Here is a 20,347-nt window from a genome sequence, read left to right on the forward strand (position 1 = left end):
CTGTTTATGACAATATTTTCCCAGTTTTCATCAGCTTTCATCATCAGTTTAGTTTATTTCTTGTCAGAAAACCTTTGAAAGAAAATGTTTTCACAAATGTGAAAACTTTCCATCTCTAGTTTTCATTGTCTTTCAAAAGTAAAAGGAAGAAAAAAAAAAAAGATGTTATTCCTTCTGCAACCTAGATAGTATGCTGGTCCTTACCTCACCTCCATTGAACCCAGCTCTCTATGGGCTCGGGGAACAAGTTCATTCCTATCACAAGGAACTGAAGAGGAGGGGATTCTTGGAGAAAAAGACCAAAAAAAAAAAAAAAAGAGAGAAAAAGGACGGTAATACGTTATAAACCAAGCAGAAAATCACTACCACTACCTCCCACATCCTCAGCCAGACACTTGTCCAGCCTCAGGGGCTCCTGTGTGATGGGGGTGGCCTTACTGGCACGTATGTGCACAAGTCTAACAACTCATCAAAACTCAGTTCCACCTCCTCCCGCCCCAATCAGATGTATGGGCTTAGCTGGAAGCTACAGGTAGTCTAACAAGTGTAATACTGCAAATAGGAAACAAAGTCACAGCTCAGCTGCAGTTTGTCGGCACGCTAGCGCAAAGCTCCTCATGAAGATCTCCTGCTGAAGAGCAGGATGTTTTCCACGTACCACAGATTGTACCCGGAGCGATGTTCTCAACTTGGTCTAGTGACAGTTGCAAAGACACTCACGAAAACAGTTTTACTTATGAAAATTGTGTTATAGACGTGGGCCGATCATCCGTGAAAGGAGCAGGAGCTCAACACCCAAACCACAGCAGGCAGCTCACTGCGCTGCTTCAACACCGCTGAAGCAATGCCTGGTGCTTCAGCGGTGAATCCCTCTTTCTTTCAGGTGAAAGAAAAGCAACAGGTCCGTTCTGTGAGTTCAAAGCAAAGTCGCTTGTTGCATAGACTTGGTCTTCCCTTCTTAGTTGCAACAGAAGGATTTATGACAATATGGATGCAGCGATGATCATACAGAGTTTCAGCTCATCTTGCATTTTCTAGAATGCAAAATTTACATTCCTGCCAGGAAGCATCTTATATTTCTAAAATATTGTTAGTGTAGCTGGTTATCCAGTGGTCATTTTGTATCTATTCTGCATGTGCAGAATTGTATTAAACCTACATAGTCCATACCATCTGTGTTGAGAGACAGGTAGCAAACATGTGAGGCTCATCTTCCTTCTATTTCTGTACATATTTATACTCTGTTCTGTACATGGCTCTGGCCAGAGGAAAGACAGTATTTTGCTTTCATCGGGAATGCTGTGAAGTCCACAAAGATTTATCTAACTAAGCTCCCATTATGCCACCAGAGCATTAATTAAATTGCCCACTCATATGCATTTGAGATGTCCTTCCCATCTGGCCTACACCTAACGCCTTAGAAGAGTATGTTTTTCTTAGTGGTCCTACTGCCAGCTCGGTGAGGGTCTTTTTACTATCCTGGGGGACATCAAATGGCACTAGGTACTAGAAGAGGATGGAGGTCTTGCTGGTGCAGGCAGCAGAGCCTACAGAGTTAGTCACCTTCGCCTGGGTTGGACTATAGTATAAATGAGCTTTATCTCCATTAAGAATTCTTATGGAACAGCTGTATGTAGGAACAGCTGTATGTATGTGTCCTCATCAGGGAACCAAGGAACTGTGTGCTGACTCCATCCTCTTTGGTTTTCTGGGTAAGAAGAGAATGAAAGAAAGCAAGGTGGACCCCTTATCAACACAGCTAATTTAGATTCTATTTTCTAAATTTATGCTTGCTGTCACTAAACCCTGCTCTTTTAAGTTGCTCAGTTTAGAGATCTGCTAGAGTTTTGCCTGCATGAAGTGTACACCGAGACAAATTTTGCTCTTACATTTACACATTTGTTGTTTTGTGGCTGCAATACCTATCACCCCAAAATATGAAGCCATTCACTTTGATTAAAAAAAAAAAAAAAAAAAGAATGGTCTTTCTAACAGCTTTGAATTTCTTTCAGTTGCTGGGCACTCAAATCCAGAGCTCCCTTTCACCCCACCATCTCTGTTCTTGCGTTCATGACCAGGGGTGAACAAAATGATGGAAGCTAGACTACATCTGTAATGGGATTAATGGAGTTTTTAATAGATAATTTATGGTTGATCAAATGCATTCGGATGGGATGCTGAACCAAAATGTTCTAGCAGACATATTTAAAGGAAAATAATAATGACAAAAAACTTTCATTTCCATTTATAATATACCTTTGCTTGACCTTAATTCAGTTAGTTTATGCAATATTCATATCAGCAAAAAATCTTTCCTATATCTTTTTTAAATAGTTCTACTGTAAGCCTGAGTGGATGGTAAAAGGAAATAGTAATAATGAATAGAGTCTTTTGAAATATTCATAGGGAAATTCAAAGGGCTCAGAATCTGATCTTTTTCCATTGCTTCAATTTTGCAAAATTGTTCTGGTTTGGCAGAATTTCCTGTTATATGTCATACTTTTTCATTCAGAAAATAAGACAACTTTCACTCTCAGCTCTGTTTTTTGAGCTGAAGTTGATCGTGATCAGTTTTCACATCACAACGTAATAAACATGACTCAAGGCACACAACATTTTATTTATTGGTAAAGTCATAAAAACAAGTATTCTAGGGATGCAGAAGTTACCAGTCTGAAATAGTAGTTTAGGAATACACTCATTTCTATGCAAAAAAAAAAGAAAAAAAAGTGCGACATTAAAAGCTACAGTTTGCAGAGTCCTTACAAACACGTTATAAACACTTTGGGGTACATAGACTCTAACTAAACTTTTATCTTCTCTGTTATTCTTGAACTTGTCACAGTATTTATTAATATCCTCAACTTTATTTAAGTGATCGCAGCCTAGATGAAGTCTGTGAAAATGAGACAGTTTACATCCACCAAAAATCTGGCCTTGAGCCTTCGATAAACATCTATACTCCTCAGTTAGCCTAATCTTTGCTATACTGGTATTTAGAGTGTTGTCACAACCACAGTGCTGAGCATGGCCAAGTCCATGAGGAGCAATCAGTTTGCAGGGCAGATACTTTCTGCAGTGCTCTGTTTTGCCAAGAAAGAGGGTAGGTTCAAAGTGGTGGTGGTTGTTGTAAGTTGTTGTCATTAGGTAAGTCATACAGAGCTAAGAATCTTATTTTCTCATCATTTTTCTATATTATGAGCTTATCATATTGGAGAAATCTCTGCATTGTCCGTCCGTCAGTCTCCTGAGAACTTTGTCTGGCTTTAAACGGAAGAGTAAAAACACATGTGCTTCAAGGAAAATGAAATTTCTAAAAGTGGTGAAAATCAAGTCCTGGAGAAAAGAAAAAGATCTGAATTATTACCCTTTTTGGGCAGAAGAAAGCAGACCTCACTGTCTATGCAGTTGGCATTCCCGCACTCACGTTGACACACGGTCATGTCATGCCTCTTTAACTGGGCATCCCCCGACCTGGCTCTAGCAGGGGGAAGGGGGCCTCTGGAAAAGTGTAAGAAGCTGAATTATGGATAGGTAGGGGAAATTTAGGGGGTAATCTACCTGACTCCATAGGAAACTGAACTCATGCTGCTCATGAAACAAGTTCTTGGCTGAAAGTTTCCACAGGAGGAAAGAATAATCCTGCCAGTCCTGCTGCCCAGGGGGAGGTCGGGGAGGTTCTCGCCTGGCTCGCTACATCCCAGCCACCAGAGCCCTGGGAAAAAGAGGCTTTGTTTTGATTTTTGCAGATTTTTAATTAAAGTGTTTATCATTCCACAGGAGATAAGAAGATGTACATAGAGTGAGGGGATTTTTTTTCCCCCTTATTCTTGTTTATTTTTCTTCAGTGCTTCCTCCCTTGTGAATAGCACCACTTCAAGTGAAATAAAATTCCCCCCTTGGTCAAACACACTGGAATTTTGTTGGAAACAAAGCATCTGAAGTTGTTTCCATCTTATTTCTTTCTCTCTAAATGGTTTGCCCATGCACTTTAGGAAGGCAATCCCTTTCATGTCGCATAGCACATCCTCACTGGCAGCTACAGTGTGTGCACTTTATTAGAGCATTTTTTCCCCCTAGATATAATGGCACCAATTAAATTACCTTGCAGCCTGACCTTAATCTGGCAGGAATGATTATTCCATGAAACAGTTAGGGCTCTAATTGACATGAAGTGCCTGCAAAATATGTCTTTTGCAGCAGACCCTGTCAAAGTCACATTGATATGCTAATACCTATAGCTGGCAGAATCACTTCATAAAGAGAGACACTGAAAATTGAATTATTTCAATTTCAGTACCTAGGAATCTAGTGATCTGTCTGTATATGTAACTAAGTAGGTGCAGTACTTTATATGGGTAAACAGCTGTACTAGGGCGTTGCTATGGAAACTGCTTGACTCATGACAATTGTGTTAGTGATGAAGTCATTAGTGGTGTGAAATGTACTTTGAGGTTGTCAAGTGTACACTCCAGGAATATTTCAACAGTATTAGTGGAGCCTTTTCATTTGCATAATTTAGGCTTTCACATATGATCTCGTTATGTTGCGGGGAAATGGCACGCCACAGCCATGGCGCGGCTGTGCTCAACACGGGAGGATTGCTCTTCTGCGGTTCAGCAGTGAAATGAATCGGTTCCTGCATGCAGAATAAAGCTCTTTTTATAACTGAACCTTCCTTTCCTTATCTTTCTTTTTTCCTTTTTTTTTTTTTTTTTTTAAAATAAAAAGTCTTTTGAGGCATAGCACTGTTCAAAGGATGAACTGCTTAAACTTTTATGGTGCCAAGTTGACTTTGAAGGTCTGGACCTCTGTTGTTTCTTTTTTCTACAATAGCTCCGGATTTGCTCCAGAGAAACCACAAGTAGGTTCAGGATCATAGGGGGGCTACTTTTTCCTCATCATAGCTTTTCACTATTTATCACAGTTAGTGTGATTTCCCCTGCTATAAAGCTGAATGATGGATCCCAGGACTTTTCTTGGAGTCATATGTCCTTTCTTCTGAGTATTTCAGACTATGGAAAGGGTGGGGTTTTTTCTGCCGGCAGGGGGATACAAAGAAGACCTTAGCAGGTCTTTGACAAGCCACCTAAAGGGACTCCTCTAGTTTTTAGGTTCCCTCTGGCAGTACGGTGCCAGCTAAGGCTGTGATGTTTATTTCTTTATAAGTTTTGCCCTTCTCATGGGCTGTCCCCGAGCTGGCAGGCAAGGAGGGAACACAGCTCGCAGGTCTGCTTGCTGGAGGCACATCATCTCTGCCATGGCAGTCACCGATCAGGCCCATTTCCGAAGAAATACTAGTGGTTCTCTGCGTGATGTAGCTAAAAATTAAATTCCGAAAAATTAAAGGGGAAAGAGTACCTATTTAGTCTGCACGTACACGTATAGGCGTACACGCACGCAGATGCAAAAGATGTCACCAGTAGCAGGAGATCAATGCAAGAGCTCAAGATTGTCACCACGATAAGCTCGCAGCCTGCTAATACCAGACCTTGTGAGTTGATCTTATTTCTTTACAGTGTCTGATCTACTGAAACGCAATCTAATGCTGTATGTTCACCCTATATGTTCAGACTAATACTGTATAATCACCAGCCTCTTATGTATTAATTACAGCTTAGCTTTACAATTGGGATGAGCAGAAAAGTAAGCATGAAATCAAAGCTGGATTTGATTAGCATACTTTGACAGGATCTTTACTAGTCAAGGGTATCTTTAATATTGTATTTAAAGTGTGTGCATCTGTGTGTGAGGTGGAGGAAGAGACATTTCAGCAGACTGGTAGAATAATAACAAACTGTTGCAAATCATTACCAGTTTGAAGAGATTTGAGCTATTCATAGAGTTCAATGGCTTTCTGAATCAATCTGTTTTCCTGACCAGTGTCCTCCATTCCACCTGAAAAAAAAATAATAAAAATATCTGCTTTTCCCCTTAGAAACAGATTATTTTTTTTTAATGATGGCAGAAAACTTATCTTTCTTCATTTTTGCTAAAAATTTAGGATGGTCTATTGGTGTAAGTAGGCTAACGGAAAAGTGAATAGGACAAGCAGACGAGACTCTTGTAATTTGACACAACCAACCACTCTATATTAAGGAGAAAGATTACACATCAAACTTCATCTTGAAATCCTGCATTTCTTTTCAACCTAGTTTACGAAGCCAGATCTCACACATTCTTAGTTGTTTTGGTTTGGTTTTTTTCCTAATCCACTGACCCTTTAGAAGTTTAATATTTTGGACTGGCCAAGATGGAGGATTTTGCATGGCTGATCCCTAAATTAGCTTCCTTCCATCACAGTATGGAAAAGCTGAAAGCATCCCCAGAAAGCTGACTGCAGAAATTAAAAATATCTTCATAATAAACTGTGAAAAAAAAAAAAAAAGTGCAATTTTGACATTATTCCATCCATGATTCCTCCGTGTTTTTTCTACCTTATTTTTTCAGCAGCAACAACACAGGCAGACATTTTTTGAGCTAGTCTTCAGGGCCCTATACCAACACAAGCAGTTAGCACGATTTCAGACCATGAGCTAGGTCTTTTGGTACAACACAGCCACACAGCACCCCTAAAGGCCATTTAACCTTGAGAACTTCTGTGCGGGGATAGGTGGAGCTGCTCGACCAGGCTCCAAATGCGCTGTCATGGGAGGGAGATCCTATTTATCCACGGCGCCTACATGCTCACACAAACACAGATGGCCTCCAAGCCATCAAGGATCCCTCGTTAGGATAAGATGGTCAGGAGATTGAACAGGCCCTTCCCTGGCCCAAAAGTGACTGTAATCCATATTTATCTTCTGGGTGTTTGAAATTGCATTGGGTATGCTTTCGGCCATGGACTGAGTTTATGTCTGAGTTGTGGCTGGTCCTAGTGAAGTTTTCATTATGGAAAACTGCACAGATAACTCCCACTTAGCTCTCGATTTCCTGTAAAGAAGGACAGCCCCATATTCATTGCTTGTGCACTGCCTGGCTGCTGAAGTTCCTTGACATCGTTACTGGGTAAAACAGATATTTATTTATTTTTTGGGTCACATCCTGAATTGAAGAATTGGAAGAAAATAAAAGGTAGATTTGAACACCTTCTACTGCCCATCTGGCCTTTTCAGATGGATTGAGCAAGATGTCCGGGGTTTTTTTTTCCATCACAGAATCCGGTGAAAAAGTCTGGTGCAAACCAGGGAGCAACTCAGTGCTAGTTTTGTGTAGCTAACACACCTGGTGTGCACCGAACCTACCCGCCAGTGGCTGCTCCTTACATGGATGCAGTGGGATCTGCTGCAGCTTCTTGCTGGCATCAGTTTCCTGGGGCAACATCATCCCCCAAGTCACATTTTTGCCTGAGAGATGTAACCGTAAACTCCTGCAGCCAGCCAAAACCTTTCTCGCTTTCTGGATTGCTGCTCTGTGGCGGGTGGGGATTTAGAGACTGTGGCTCTCCTCTCTTCCATCTGCAAATGGCATTTCTTGCAAAAGCTTTACAACATTTTAATTCATTCTTGCCCAGGTACACTGATGTTTGTTCACAAGGCCATTTTGAATTTGGCTTTGGTTTAGCACAGGGACAAACCAGGACGCAGCAAAGAGCAGAGGCGATGTGCAAAAGGGATGTTGCGATGGCAAAATAAGGGAAGTGCTCCAAACTGAAGACTTCAGGCAGGTATGAAATGACACTTCTGGCAGGTCCTTTTTCTTTTTTTAAGGCTTCCCCGTCAATGAAAGCCTGATGGGTGAGTGGAAGTGAGCAGAGGGAAGCTTGATCATCTTTGTTCAATCCTCCACAGGACAGATCCCCGTAGCACGGATGTGTTTTTTTCTCCCTAGAAGAAACAGCAGCAGAATGTTAACAAGCTTCATTTTCCGTTCCCAACAAGTAGGAAGCGACCTTTGACCGCTTCCCTGGCTGTTTGTGTTCTTGATGCTGATAGAGCCAGATTTTCACAAGACAGACCTGGGTAATTTTCATGGCAGCCACACTGTTGCAAACCAATTAGGCAAGCCAGCTTGATAGGGTAAGGTTGCAGAGATGCCCATGGCTACTTTAATAAAGTTTCTTGTGTATCAGTATGATACTATTGATTTTTCTCCCTTTGGACCAAAAGACTAAAGTTCAAGCTCTGTAGCAGATAAAGCGAAAACCGTGGAGATTCCATAGCATGTATACTAATTTAACCTTTTTGGGGAAAAAAAAAGACAGATCTTATATGCAGGTTTCCTTTTGCTTTTGCACACATTATTTAACATTAATGCAAATAAAGCTGTGGCTGCACTGATGATTCTGCTGGCCTAAAGGTCACCATGTATTACAGACCGAGCCACCAGCAGGGAGCTTGGCACTTTGCAGAAACACGTAGGAAAACAAGATTCCCACACGCAGAAGCAGACAGGGCAAGCATCAGAGGCAAAGGGATGTTGGAAGTATAAAAGCAATGAGGCTGAGGGCCCCTGTGCAAGTCACCGCTGCTAAATGAGTTCCTGCCCATCAGTTAAGTCAGAATAGACATTGCGCGGGCTCTTAGCCCACTGAGGGGTGGGTTTAAGCCACTTTGTCACCTTGTTGGCTTAAATCTCTTCCTGTGAGATATTCAGTACTTGGCTGCAAGAATGGTATTACGAGGAGAGTGATCCCAGCTGGACGGGGCGGAGAGACTGCATCACATCATTGTCATTTAACGTAATTGATTGTCTGGTTTTGCTGGAAAACAACTGGAAGTTGGCATTGGCTGAGCGGGGGAGGGGAGAGCATGCGACGCAGGAGCCCTCTGCCCCCCGTGAGCCAGCATTCCCCTGAGGCACCGACGAGGCTGGTGGTTCTGGGTTTCTGTGCCGGCTCCGCACGGACTCAGTTTCCGCCCCTCCACAGGATATTCAGCCCCACCAACCCCAAACATTCAAAAGCCGTGAGCCAGACCCCACAGGTTTTGAGAAAAAATGGAGGGAACAATAACAAGGGATTTTGTTTTGGAATTGGTGCTTCTAAGACAGCCCTTTGTCTTCATCTTTAATCTCCATTCATGAACATGGAATCTATAGTTTATCTTAAAGACAGAAAGAAAGGAAGAAAGGACAGATGAGAGCTTTGTTGCGATCTAGTGTTTTGATGACAGTTTGTGGGCTCCCTCCCAAAACAGGCTGAACCCCAAACCACATTTTCCTTCACTTCTTTTCAGTTGCAGAAATCCAAAGAAATCCAAAAGGGTGCTTGTTTTGGACAGAGGAACATTTTGTTTAGTGCGATACATTTATTTTTTTTTTATTCTGCTGTCTGAAAACTCACTTGCCTGAGCTTTTTTCCCAAGGAAGGGAATTAATCCTGTGTTCTAATGAGTGTTCCAGTAGGTAACTGGTTGGCAAAGTGCCAGTTTTACAATCTACAATGTACAGTATGCAGTGCTTTATACCATTAATAATAATCATGAACTCTGTGGATTTGGGTAATTCCTATAAGATATTGCTTCCATAAACAAAAGTCAAATTGACAGCTGCTGAGTAATCCTGCTCTATATATTTCATTCTACTTTGTGGCTGTTTGATGTGGATTACTTTCTCAAATTTTGAGGACAGAACGCCTCTCAGAGTGAATAAACTCATAAATTTGTATCTAACATGGTCTTGCTTTTGCCTCTGCTGCTTTAAGTTCAGAATTGTCAAAAGGAGAAAATTGGCTTCATTGACTTCATTTTACCTATGTTGAGACGTACAAAGTGAGAAGCATCTTCTGGCCTGTCCCCAGTCTCTACATTTGATGGGAGGCTGCTATTTACGAAAGCCAGTGGAGGCCTCTTTCATTTCTTTTATGAGACAGAGAGAAGGATTTTACAGCCTGTGGCATTTTGGTGAAGGGATTGCGCGCTGCCTGTGACGTGCCGCAGAGCTGTCTCTGCAACGAGACACGCTACGCTGGGAGTGCAGGAAAAACAGATAGGAGTCATTTATTTCACCGCCCTTACCTGCATGCAGTGTCAAAGCTGCCTGTAGCCTGGAATTTGTGGGATATACAGTATTAAGTGGATGTTTATAAAATAAAAAAACCATATACTCTCTGTATGTAAATCTAGGTATACTATTTTATACTGCATTCCTCCACTGAGGATACACGAACTAGGAGCAAGGTAGTTTCTTTCATATTTTACTGACCACGCTGGCGAGGTAGTATACGAAATGGCATATTACTCTAGATTTATTCTTTTGGTTTACAATCTCATCTCAGCCCCTGGGAAAGCCAGGAACCGGTGTGCTTGGCACAGGGTGAGCTCTCAGAGTGGAATGGGACACTGCCCAGGTCAACCTTGTTCTTTGTGTTGAACTTAATGTCTTCAAAGAAAAATCACTTGCCTCTGCACTAAGAACACAGAGGAAGGGAGTTTCCTGTCTATCACTTTGGATCTGACCCTATGCACAGAAATAAGTTTTGTTTTCAGGAATATTTCTGCATGAGTTCTGGTGTAGGGTGGCTGATCTGCTAATCCTCTCCAAAGAAAGCGCAGGAGGGTCTGATGAAATGTAGGGTCTGATGATGATGAAATGAATGTTCTGAAACAGCATTGAAAAGTCTTTATTTGTCAGGTTTCTCCTTTCCTGTTTCCAAGCATGGCATAAACTTTTACAGGTGTTTTTGTATTGTTAAAAGACACATAAAGCTGTAGTTGGACCACCTACAAATGGGAAAAGGAAATGCTTTGAGCTGAAAGAGAAGTAAATGGCTATGGTTCTTCCTAACCGTAACATAAACACATGGTGGCATTTGCTGACTGTTGGTCATGTCATAGTTAATGAATTTAGAGGGTGCACAAGAACAGCACGAATCCAGGAAGGCAGGACTTGCATGTCAACATGCCAACCAGCACCCTTGACATGAACAACCATTTACCCAGAGCACCACCTTTTGGTGCAGGTGATTTTTGCAATGAATATGGCAGTAGCATACCCATGTGGGAGGGATGAAATGGGAGACAGAGGTACAAGTCTTCCTTTTTTCTCCATTGTTACAGTATTCATCTATGGACAACAGTTATTTGGGTGTAATGAATATGAATGCACCATTTGACAGGGATTTAGGCTCACTGCCGGTTAGTGGTGCTTAGATGCTAGGAGAGAAGTTTAGACTGGTCTCATCATCCTGTGCTGTTTTGAGGCTGCTGATGGGCATCCTGGGAGAGTGCTCACCAAGAGCTATATGTCCTTCCAAAGTCCTGGGAAGTCAGCACAAAGACAGTAAAAGGCCCAGGAATGGTGCAGAAGGCCGCTAGAGATTGATGCAACTGTATTTGTGATCCATCATCCATCTTGTGCAAACAGTTACTGTGAAGTGTTTGGGGCTTTGCTGGCTGGTCTACTTTGACTAACAGAAAATTCAAATGGAGCGTCCAAATCACTAACAGCTCAAGGTATAGCCAAGGGAAGGTTTGCCTTTAGCAGTGTATATGTGACTTAGCTGTGTCACAAGGCAAATACCGTCTGGGGTGGCTCATTTCTCCTTGGTTTGCTACAAGCACCAGCAAATCTTTTAGAAAACATGAGCGTGTATTTTTATGTTCCTGGATTCTCCTCTTCCATCATCACAAATGATGGGGCAAGCTAGACAGGCGCAAAAAAAAAAAAAAAAGTCTGACAATGATAGAGAGAATAGAGAGTTCCTTGTGAAATCAACTGGAGATGGCAAACTTCAACATATCGGTTCCATTTATATTGTTGCTTTTTATTTTGCAAGTTTCTCAAAAGCAAATAAGACAGAAAGCAGTTTAACGTTCCAAGTCATAAAAAGAGCATAGATACATAGATAGCTTGGTCATTTTGCCAAGGCATGAAGCCTTCTATCAGCCTGGATCGAAGAGAATAATCGCTCAACGAATGGACTCCCGCCAGGAGGCTGATGCTACCAGAGCCGCAATGATGTGCGGCACAGGAAGACAGACAACATATGAGGTTTACAGAGACGGTGCTGGTGAGGTGCTTTCAGTCTGGTGCTCTACTCTGCAAGATTTAGTATAGGATGCATAGGGTTGTTCTCAGGACTCTGGATATTTCAGCACACGAGAACGCAGTATATGGGACTAAGCAAAAGGCAACAGGAAGAAAAAAATAAGAGCACCTCTTTTCTTCTCGCTCCCCAGATTTCTCAAATGTCTGAGCATTTCTGGGATGGAATTGTTCTCCAGACCTCAAAACGTAAATTTCTCAGCATGTCCTGGACAACTTTTTTGTTCTCATTGTATTTCCAGGCCAAGTTTGCAGGCTACCTTTGAATCCTGACTGTTCCTATGACCGAGTACGTTGGATGGGTGAAGCAACATAGAAATGACAAAAGCATCACACTGCGTGGAGCGAGGCAGGGCTGGTAACCCAGAAATCTCAGTTCCTTCCTCTGAAACTGCTTGAGCTGGGCAAACCACTTCCTCTGGGTCTTTCTAAAATTTTCCTTCTTTGTCCAGAAAGTAAACATACTAGAAGATCTTGAAAGTTTTTAGTGTTGCAAAGTTTTTTGTAGTCTTTTTAGTGTTGCTGTTACTCACAAGAAACTCCTTGTGAGTTCCCTCCCTCTTCCCTTGCACTTCTCACCAGGCTAGTTTCTTTGCCTATACCAAGGGCTTATTTCACGTGTGCCCATTAATGCTGCTCAAACCACCAGTCAGAGTGGGGTCCAGCGAACGTTTGACAAGGCAAGTGCTTTTGTCAGATTTTGTGTTCACAGGACACCTACCTGCTGCCCCTTTTGATCTAAGAACAATAATAGTGTATTGATCTCTTTTAGCACGGGCATTGTGCTTTGTCGTTGTACACGCCATACAGAAGGGAGCAATCCCTAGACAGGCATTACACCCCGACGAACACAGGCAGCACGGGCTGTTCTGAATTGAGACCTGGAGCATGTATAAATCATGGGAGCCCATATGAAATTAAACAGCTGACCTCTGAACATTTCAGAGACACAGTTCCCAGGCCCTGCCAATCCACCAAGATGGATTTCTGAGCTGTCACTCGAGTCCTTTGAAAACAACCTCTTTGACAGTTAAAACGAATTGGCAGAAGAGGCATATGGGGAGTGTAGCTTCCAGATTGATGAGGTATTTGAAAAAGAGCAAGTTACACGTGTAGGTTACTTATAAAGCCTTGCAACTCCACAGCTGACTCACATTTGATGCCTTCAGCTTTACGGGGTGCACAAGATTTGCGTGTTTGCTTTTCCACTTTGTAAAACCCCAAACTGAAGCACTAATTATGCAGACGTGATGATGAAGGGATACAAGTCTGAGCTCCATAAGAATGTATTGACAGAGAAAACAAGATGCACTTTTCCCCAGAGAGACCCTCCCTTATTTTGCTGTCAATGAAAATTCTCTGAGCTGCCTCTTATGTGTCACGGACTCAACCAGACAAGTTTATTGGTTTTGTTTGGTTGGTTTTTTTTATTTTAAAATAATAAAAAAATATGCGTCCCTTCATACCTCAAGCAGGTTAAAACTGAGCTCTCAAAACTGAGCACTGGGGAAAAGGATGCACAACTTATAAGGACAGAAATCCTTGTGCCAGCCCTGCCTTCACACACAGGTTGAGGTGAGGTTATAGCTTGTCTTTCCAGAGCTCTAAGGCAGTTTTCATTCTGACTTTGACCCTTGTCAGATTTGGAGCAGTGGGCACCCGTAGCCCACAGGAGAAGGAGGATCCAGTTCCACCTCCTGCAATGCGCTGACAGTACGAGTTTCTATTAACACTTTGGACTTCAGGAATTCTGTCTTGTCACATACAGGAAAAATAAAAATAATGATACAAAGCTCTTTTGAGGTCAGAAGAGAGCAAATGGTCTGCATGGCAACAAGGCCCTGAAGTGTTTCTTGTCCTGGGGGCCTTCTCTCCTCAGGACAATTTCAAGGTAGCTCTGGTCATTTCCAAAGCCCTGCATGGGATCAGCTCAAGCTGTTTGAGTGACGACCTCAGCTTGAGAGATCACATCCGTGAAAAATGCAGCTGTAAACTTGAAGCATACAGCTGCATGGAAAACAATTTTCCTCTCCCATGAAAATGTGAATATAAAAGCATTTTTTCCTGCAAAAATGAAGATAAAAAGTCAATCTAGGGATAGTTTCACGGACTGAAAATTTCAAAATGGTATTTCAGCGCAGGTCAGCTCAAACATTACCTCGTATTGATTTAGTTTTACCTTTTTCATTTTTGTTAATGCTGCCCCTTCTAAAAATTTAATTATACTAATGCTCTTTCCACTCAAGAGAGAAAGAAAAAAAAAAAAAAACCTGAAAAAATATTGCTATCTCTAGCTGAAAGGCAGACTTGTGTGGGCCAGGGAGAAAGCTTTCTTGGCAAACACCTAAGCTTGAACCTGCTTCCTGAAGGGAGCAGGTCAGCCACAGCATCTGGATGGAGCAAATATCTCCTTTTCTCTAGTCATTGCTTCGTTGGTAGGAGTTAGGATGTCTTTGGGGGAAGGATCTCTCCCTGTTTGCATACAAGGCCTGATATAATGAAGACGGGCTACATGACCGTGTCATAGAGGTGACACAAACATCCTCTGATTCTTCCTTTCCGAAATCTTGTTCTTATGGGTGAAACTGTAGCAACAATGACAAGAATAAAAGAGAAGAACCCAAAGTCAAAGGAAATTCTGCTATGGATTTCAGTTAGATTAGGGTTTCACCCTGTGCTTCTGTACATATCTATAAATGCTCAAGGCATCAAGGTAGCATTCATTATTCCCACGTCTGGAAAATTAGGCACATAAGGCATACATTTAATCCCTACCATGTACGACTTGGACCAAGGAATAAGGCATTCCTAGCGCAGAGATTTTTAATCTGTGACTGGCTTGAAAAAGCTGTTCAAAAATTTTTTGCCAAAGTCAGTAAGATAAGCTTGTGTTTCATTCACTGGCATCCTCCTCCTCCAAGCAACAATTTTCTTCTCTCATTTTGGGTAATTTCTTTTATTTCAGTAGTTAATTCCACATTTTTCTTTTTTCTTCTCTCTAGGCACTTAGTAATATCTCCACCCCCTGTTGTTTTGGGTAGAAATAGATAAAATATTTCTGTGAGATAAGTAATTATCTGAAAATTTGGTCCCCTACAACGTGTGCTTTTGGTATGAGACATTGAAAGATTTTTTTAAGTTAAAAAAAAAATATATTTCCAAAGCTGCAAAATGTGAGATTTAGTTTTACAACCTAGATTTTTTATTAAAATCAGTCAATTTAAAAGCAACCTGCTTTCCCTTTTAAAAAAGAAGAAAGATTAAGGTGATGACACAATGACACAATTAGGGAAAGGAAAAAAAATCTGAAACCATTTTTTCTCAAGAACTAGAAAAACTGCCTTGAATCTGAATAAATATTTTTTTCACCAAAACGTTTTTTCCCTAGGAATTTTGTTCAGTTTGGGTTTTTTGGGTTTTTTTTAGTCCACTAAGTAAGCCAAAGTACTTTGCTTTGGCTTGACTCAAGCTCTTTTATTTTTTCCTCCTGATTTTTCCTTAAATCTATCATTTCCAAGGTTCCTATTATGGGTTTTCAGAAGTAAAGAAGGATGTTAGGTTGACAACTGGGCAACATCTAATGTATGAGATGAGGCACCTTCTCTACAGGGTCCTTTTTTTGTACCCTCTTCTGACCAATCACGAAAACAAGTTAAAAGAAATAGTGGCTATCGGCTTATTCTGAATGTCACTAGGGTGTTGGTTTCATCAGTTTCTTTGGGTATTTTTTGGGGGAGAGGGGGTTCTCCAAAGTTTTTTTCAGCAAATTGCAATATCAGGGGGGATAGATGACCTTTTTTTTCCTTTCACTGACAAATGTCCCCTTCGCCTTATTATTGTTTCAAAGCTCTAAAGCATAAAACTGCATTTTTATGAGTCCAAATGACCTTCAAAATTCAAGACAAGGCTGACTTCTGCTTGACTTTAATATTTTGGATCATTAATTTCACTAGCGATATTCCAATTTGTAATTTTATTAAGTTTCAGAGCATAACCACATTTAATACTGTGTTTCTAAATATGATAGGCCGTATGCTTAACCGGCACAAGTCAGCATAGCTTTATCGACCACACCAGCTAAGACTATGGGTGTATGTTCTTTCTTTTGGTTTCAACCACTGTTTAACACCCAGAAATACTTCTTGCTGTGATGCGTATTAAACATCTCTAATAGTTGATTAAGATATTTTTGGTAGGAAAGACCAGACGGTTTAGTGGATGGCTTGTTATTATTATGCTTCTTGTCAGAATTGATTTGCAGAGCACTGGCAGCATATAACAACTTTACAAAATTATGGTGGGATCCTATGATCCTGTGTGTTTGTTCCACACTGGACTGGTCTCCAACGACTGCCCGTCCAACACCAGGGGGATCAGCTTTCAGTGGGATGTAACAAGCTACACCCTGCGCTCATTTTGCTTTCTGTGTTATTCCTACACAATTTAAACATTTCTAAAGCCTACAGCATTGTAGGCTCTGGCCACCACATAGTTTTCCCACAAGAGGTGGAAAACTGAGGGACGGAGAGTGTGAGAGACTTCTGAAAAGAGAGGGGAAAAAGTTCAAAGAAGGATTTGGATGAACGACTCCTACGTTTGCAGTGAATGTCCTAATCAGAGGTTGTGGGGCATGTGGAGGGCTGGCCTTTCATCGTCTCATCTGCTGTAGCCTTTGTGTCGTATTTCAATAGATGAACGGAGCCAGGGAGAGGCTGAATGACTCCGTGCCCTGGCAGTTCAATGCCGTCTGCGAGCCAGAGCGCTCCTGCGCCAGTCCCAGCGCCCACGATTAACTATTTATGCAACATAAAACAGCACCCGCAGTGGAAAGCTGGAGAATGTGGAGGAGGGACCAAGCATCTCGCCACCAGGCAACCCACAGAGCACCATAATTAATTCACTGACCTGGGATAGGCAAGTTCAAATCGTCAGCAGCAGAAAAGGAAATTGAATTAGACTTTTCACAGCATAGGTAAATATCCAAGCCCTTGGCCACGAGGTGATGGAGGACCATGCCTGTTGCCTACAGTTATGCTTGGTGAAGTTAACCTCCTCCCTGCACTGTTCCGCAAACTTGAATAAAACTAATGGATTTGAGCAAAAATTGCTAATTCTGAAAGAAAAGAAAACATTGTCTCATTGTAAATTTCTCAAACCCTGGCCCAAAACTTTTATTCTGTTCAGGATTCCTACACAATGTTTCTGTCTTTGCTGAAGCTGACACTTCTTAGCATTAATAAAGTATTTTTTCGTCTGATTTAAATGGCACTCCTGGACCTAATGGCTGCAAAGAAGCCTACAGAAATTAACATTATTGATATTGCTGTGACCGACACATTTCTCATGAAGACTATTCTTATAGTCTATTCTAATAGACTGTTCTTATAGAACAGCACTTTCCAGACTAGATTGTTTTTAAAATAGTCTAATGGGACATAATTCATAGTTTTCTGGAGCTGATGGCCTTCATACATAGGAGTGTTTCTTGGAAGAAAGCTGAGTGGTCATAGAAACTTTGCTAATCTGGTTGAACTGACCATTTTGGCCTAATGAACCAACGTCTAACTTTCAGGGCTGATGTGTTCTAACAACACAAAATTTCTCTCCCCTTTGTTTGTGTTACCCGGCTGTGGCACATTAACTTGCAGTGGTGCCTCCTGACCAGTGAAATGTCTTCATTTCTTCTCAAGGTACAGGGCTTCCCTCACCGAAAAAAGCAGAGGAAGCATTTCAAAGTGCAAATGCATTTCAAAGTGCAAATGCATTTCAAATAAGCTATGGTTTTGTACATTTACTGGATTTAAGAAAGGGATTTCTTTCCATCCGGGGATATTAAAGAACTTTCCACACGCTGTTGCAGGATCTCGTTACCAAAGTGGACACAAACAGCTAAAAAACTTTCCTTCTGAACACCCATAGGTAAGGGGGGTTGTGTGTTGGACTTAAAAAGCTTCCACAGTTGCTAAGGTTTCATGCGGGCCATAGTCTGTAGTGATGAAGAGTTTACAATAAAAGCTGATGATCTGGAAAATAAGGTGCAAATTCAAAACTACTTTGTCTGAAGAGAGTCTGAAATTACGAGAATTTTTAGTACCTGGTGTCTCGTTCCCCTTATCTCAACTGATCTTGGGTTAATCTGTGATTCTGCAAAGAGATTAATGTGAAACAAAATTTTTCTTTAAAAGCAGTGTCTCTGTGTCTATAACCAAATTGGTTAGAAGAGAAATTGTATAATTGGCTATAGGCAGTCATATTGTGAAATAAACTGAAATTCCAAGGTGGAAGAATTTGCAGCAGTTAAGAAAGAAGATAATACGATATTTTAAAGAATAAATGAAGTTTTCAGTTTACACCAACATTTACTAGACTAATAGGAATACAGAAATATTGACTGCAAGAGAACCAAAGAAACATTAGAGCAGAATTGGGACAGATAGGATCTGATTCTGCAAAACCATTGACAGTGTTTAAGGTGTAACAGACTGAATTGCTGAATGGTCCTTTCTTGCCAGCCCCCCCAGTCCTGTTCTTGCTGAGTAATCTCCCTCTGCCTGCACCACTGGTACTTTCTGGTTTGATATTTGAGTGGAGGGACCTCAGAAGTATGCCCAGCACATAACAGTTCCTCTGGGAAGCCATGATGAACTGCCTGCAACTCATAAATGATAAAAGGTGTGCATGCCACTAGTTCTCTAGACTTGATGAGAGCGCTCCAAAGAAAGTATGACTTTTGCCTGGTACAAATATTTGAGGGTCATTGGCTTTGGCCACATTTTTTGGGGGCAGATGTTTGCATAGCCCCTAGCTCGGTGTTATCTTTAGTTAATACACTCTTTGGCTCCCAAATTTAAGGCAGCCATTGTGGAGAGGGTCTAACTGAATGGGCAGGTGCTTCAAGCTCCCCAGAAGCGGACCGTCTCCAGTCCAGAAGCCATCAGGTTGCATTAGTCACTGATGGTGTGGAGATAAGTCGCACTGAAGAGGATGGCACAGCTCTGCCCCAAGGCGACTTGTCGACTGGAGCTGTGTCACGCCCAGCTGTGCACAGCATGGGTGAAGTCGTGCCGCTTTTTGCCTGTCTGACCAGGTGAATGCTGTAACAGAGTGTGACGTTTTAGCCTGCTGAAGTGAAGGGGACTGGGGGTAAGCATGTGGGGGAAAAGAGGAGGGTATCTAAGCTAAAAAAATGGCATTTGTACAGGAAGTAATAGTAACAAAGTGCTACAAGTAACTCTGAAATTGAGATTGTTAAGGGCCTATAAATCTCCTGGACCACTGAGTTTAACCTTAACTACTACAGGTATCTCATAATCCACTGCATAACCTTACCGAACTTCTCCTTACTAAGAGAAAGAGCTTAAAGATGGTTGATGTTTGCCTTGCAGTTGCAAGAATTCCTTTCTCTTATTACACTATAACTTCTTGCACACTTGCTCCATCTCTCTTGAACGTGTCTTCGGAGGACTTCTCACTAGTAGCACATAATTTTCTCCATTAGAAATAGCTCCCACTTTTGCAAACTACTAGATCATTATGTGACATTCCACAACTTCAGCCTGTGATTGGCTAGTGCCTCTAGGCCATCTCCTCCTCGATCGTTCCAAAGGATGAGCTCTGAAATTATCAGATTATCAAAATCTTGAGATACTTGCTTTCAGGATTCATGATTTTGCATTGCTCTGTTGAATGATATGGTATTGCTCCCAATCAAGTCTCCAAGCCCCTGCCAAGGGGCCTCCTTGCACCATCTTGTACCACCAAGCCTCCAAGTGCCACCTTCTGAGGTTCTGCATTAACAGTGAAAGAAGGTGCCCTCTGTCAGAGTGAGCAGAAAAGCAGAGTCTGCTCCTTACCCACTCCCTCTCCCACCCAAGGATTTCCTCTACAATTCTCCACCTTCACCAGGCAGCTAGATTGTGTCTCAGCTAGAACTTTATTGAATGTAAGAGCATCCCAACAAATGAGGCTTTTCACATCTCTTTTGTCTAGAAAGCCAGGTACCTTTCTATCAGGTACAACCTACTCTTTGTCAGATAGGTTTCCAAACCATTCAAACACCGAGCTTTTGCTACAGCCTTCATATTGGCACTCAGGGGAACATAATTTATTTAAGATGCTGTTTGATGCAATGGCAAAAAAACCTCGTTCTTTACAGAACATCATGAAGAATGTTATATTTCTGATAAAGATGATGAATTAATTGGCAATTCCAGTAACTTTTGTTGTTGTTGGGTTTATTTCTGACATTATCGAAAGTGTAAATATGCTTGGTGACCACAAAAATTGTCTGAAAGTTTATATATTAACAAATAAGAATCTGCATCCTCCTTTTCCTCTGGTTTTCCCCTAGTTATGTCTGGCC

The 20,347-nt window shown here is 41.6% G+C and overlaps 1 protein-coding gene across 4 annotated transcripts in view; it reads left to right on the top strand.

The window, feature by feature from the left end:
* Positions 1-20,347, top strand: part of LOC128902463 (urea transporter 2-like) — a 304,997-nt gene that overhangs the window by 39,623 nt on the left and 245,027 nt on the right. For 2 of the 4 annotated variants that reach the window (XM_054185530.1, XM_054185534.1), the window contains exon 3: positions 7,514-7,666. The exons of 1 other annotated variant lie outside the window; for it this stretch is intronic. The gene's annotated coding sequence lies outside the window, so the exon portion shown is untranslated. The remainder of the gene's footprint in view (positions 1-7,513; positions 7,667-20,347) is intronic. One more of the 4 variants, XM_054185532.1, reaches the window with a different exon arrangement.

Source organism: Rissa tridactyla, chromosome Z (genome assembly GCF_028500815.1).
Source record: "Rissa tridactyla isolate bRisTri1 chromosome Z, bRisTri1.patW.cur.20221130, whole genome shotgun sequence".
Lineage (NCBI taxonomy): Eukaryota > Metazoa > Chordata > Aves > Charadriiformes > Laridae > Rissa > Rissa tridactyla.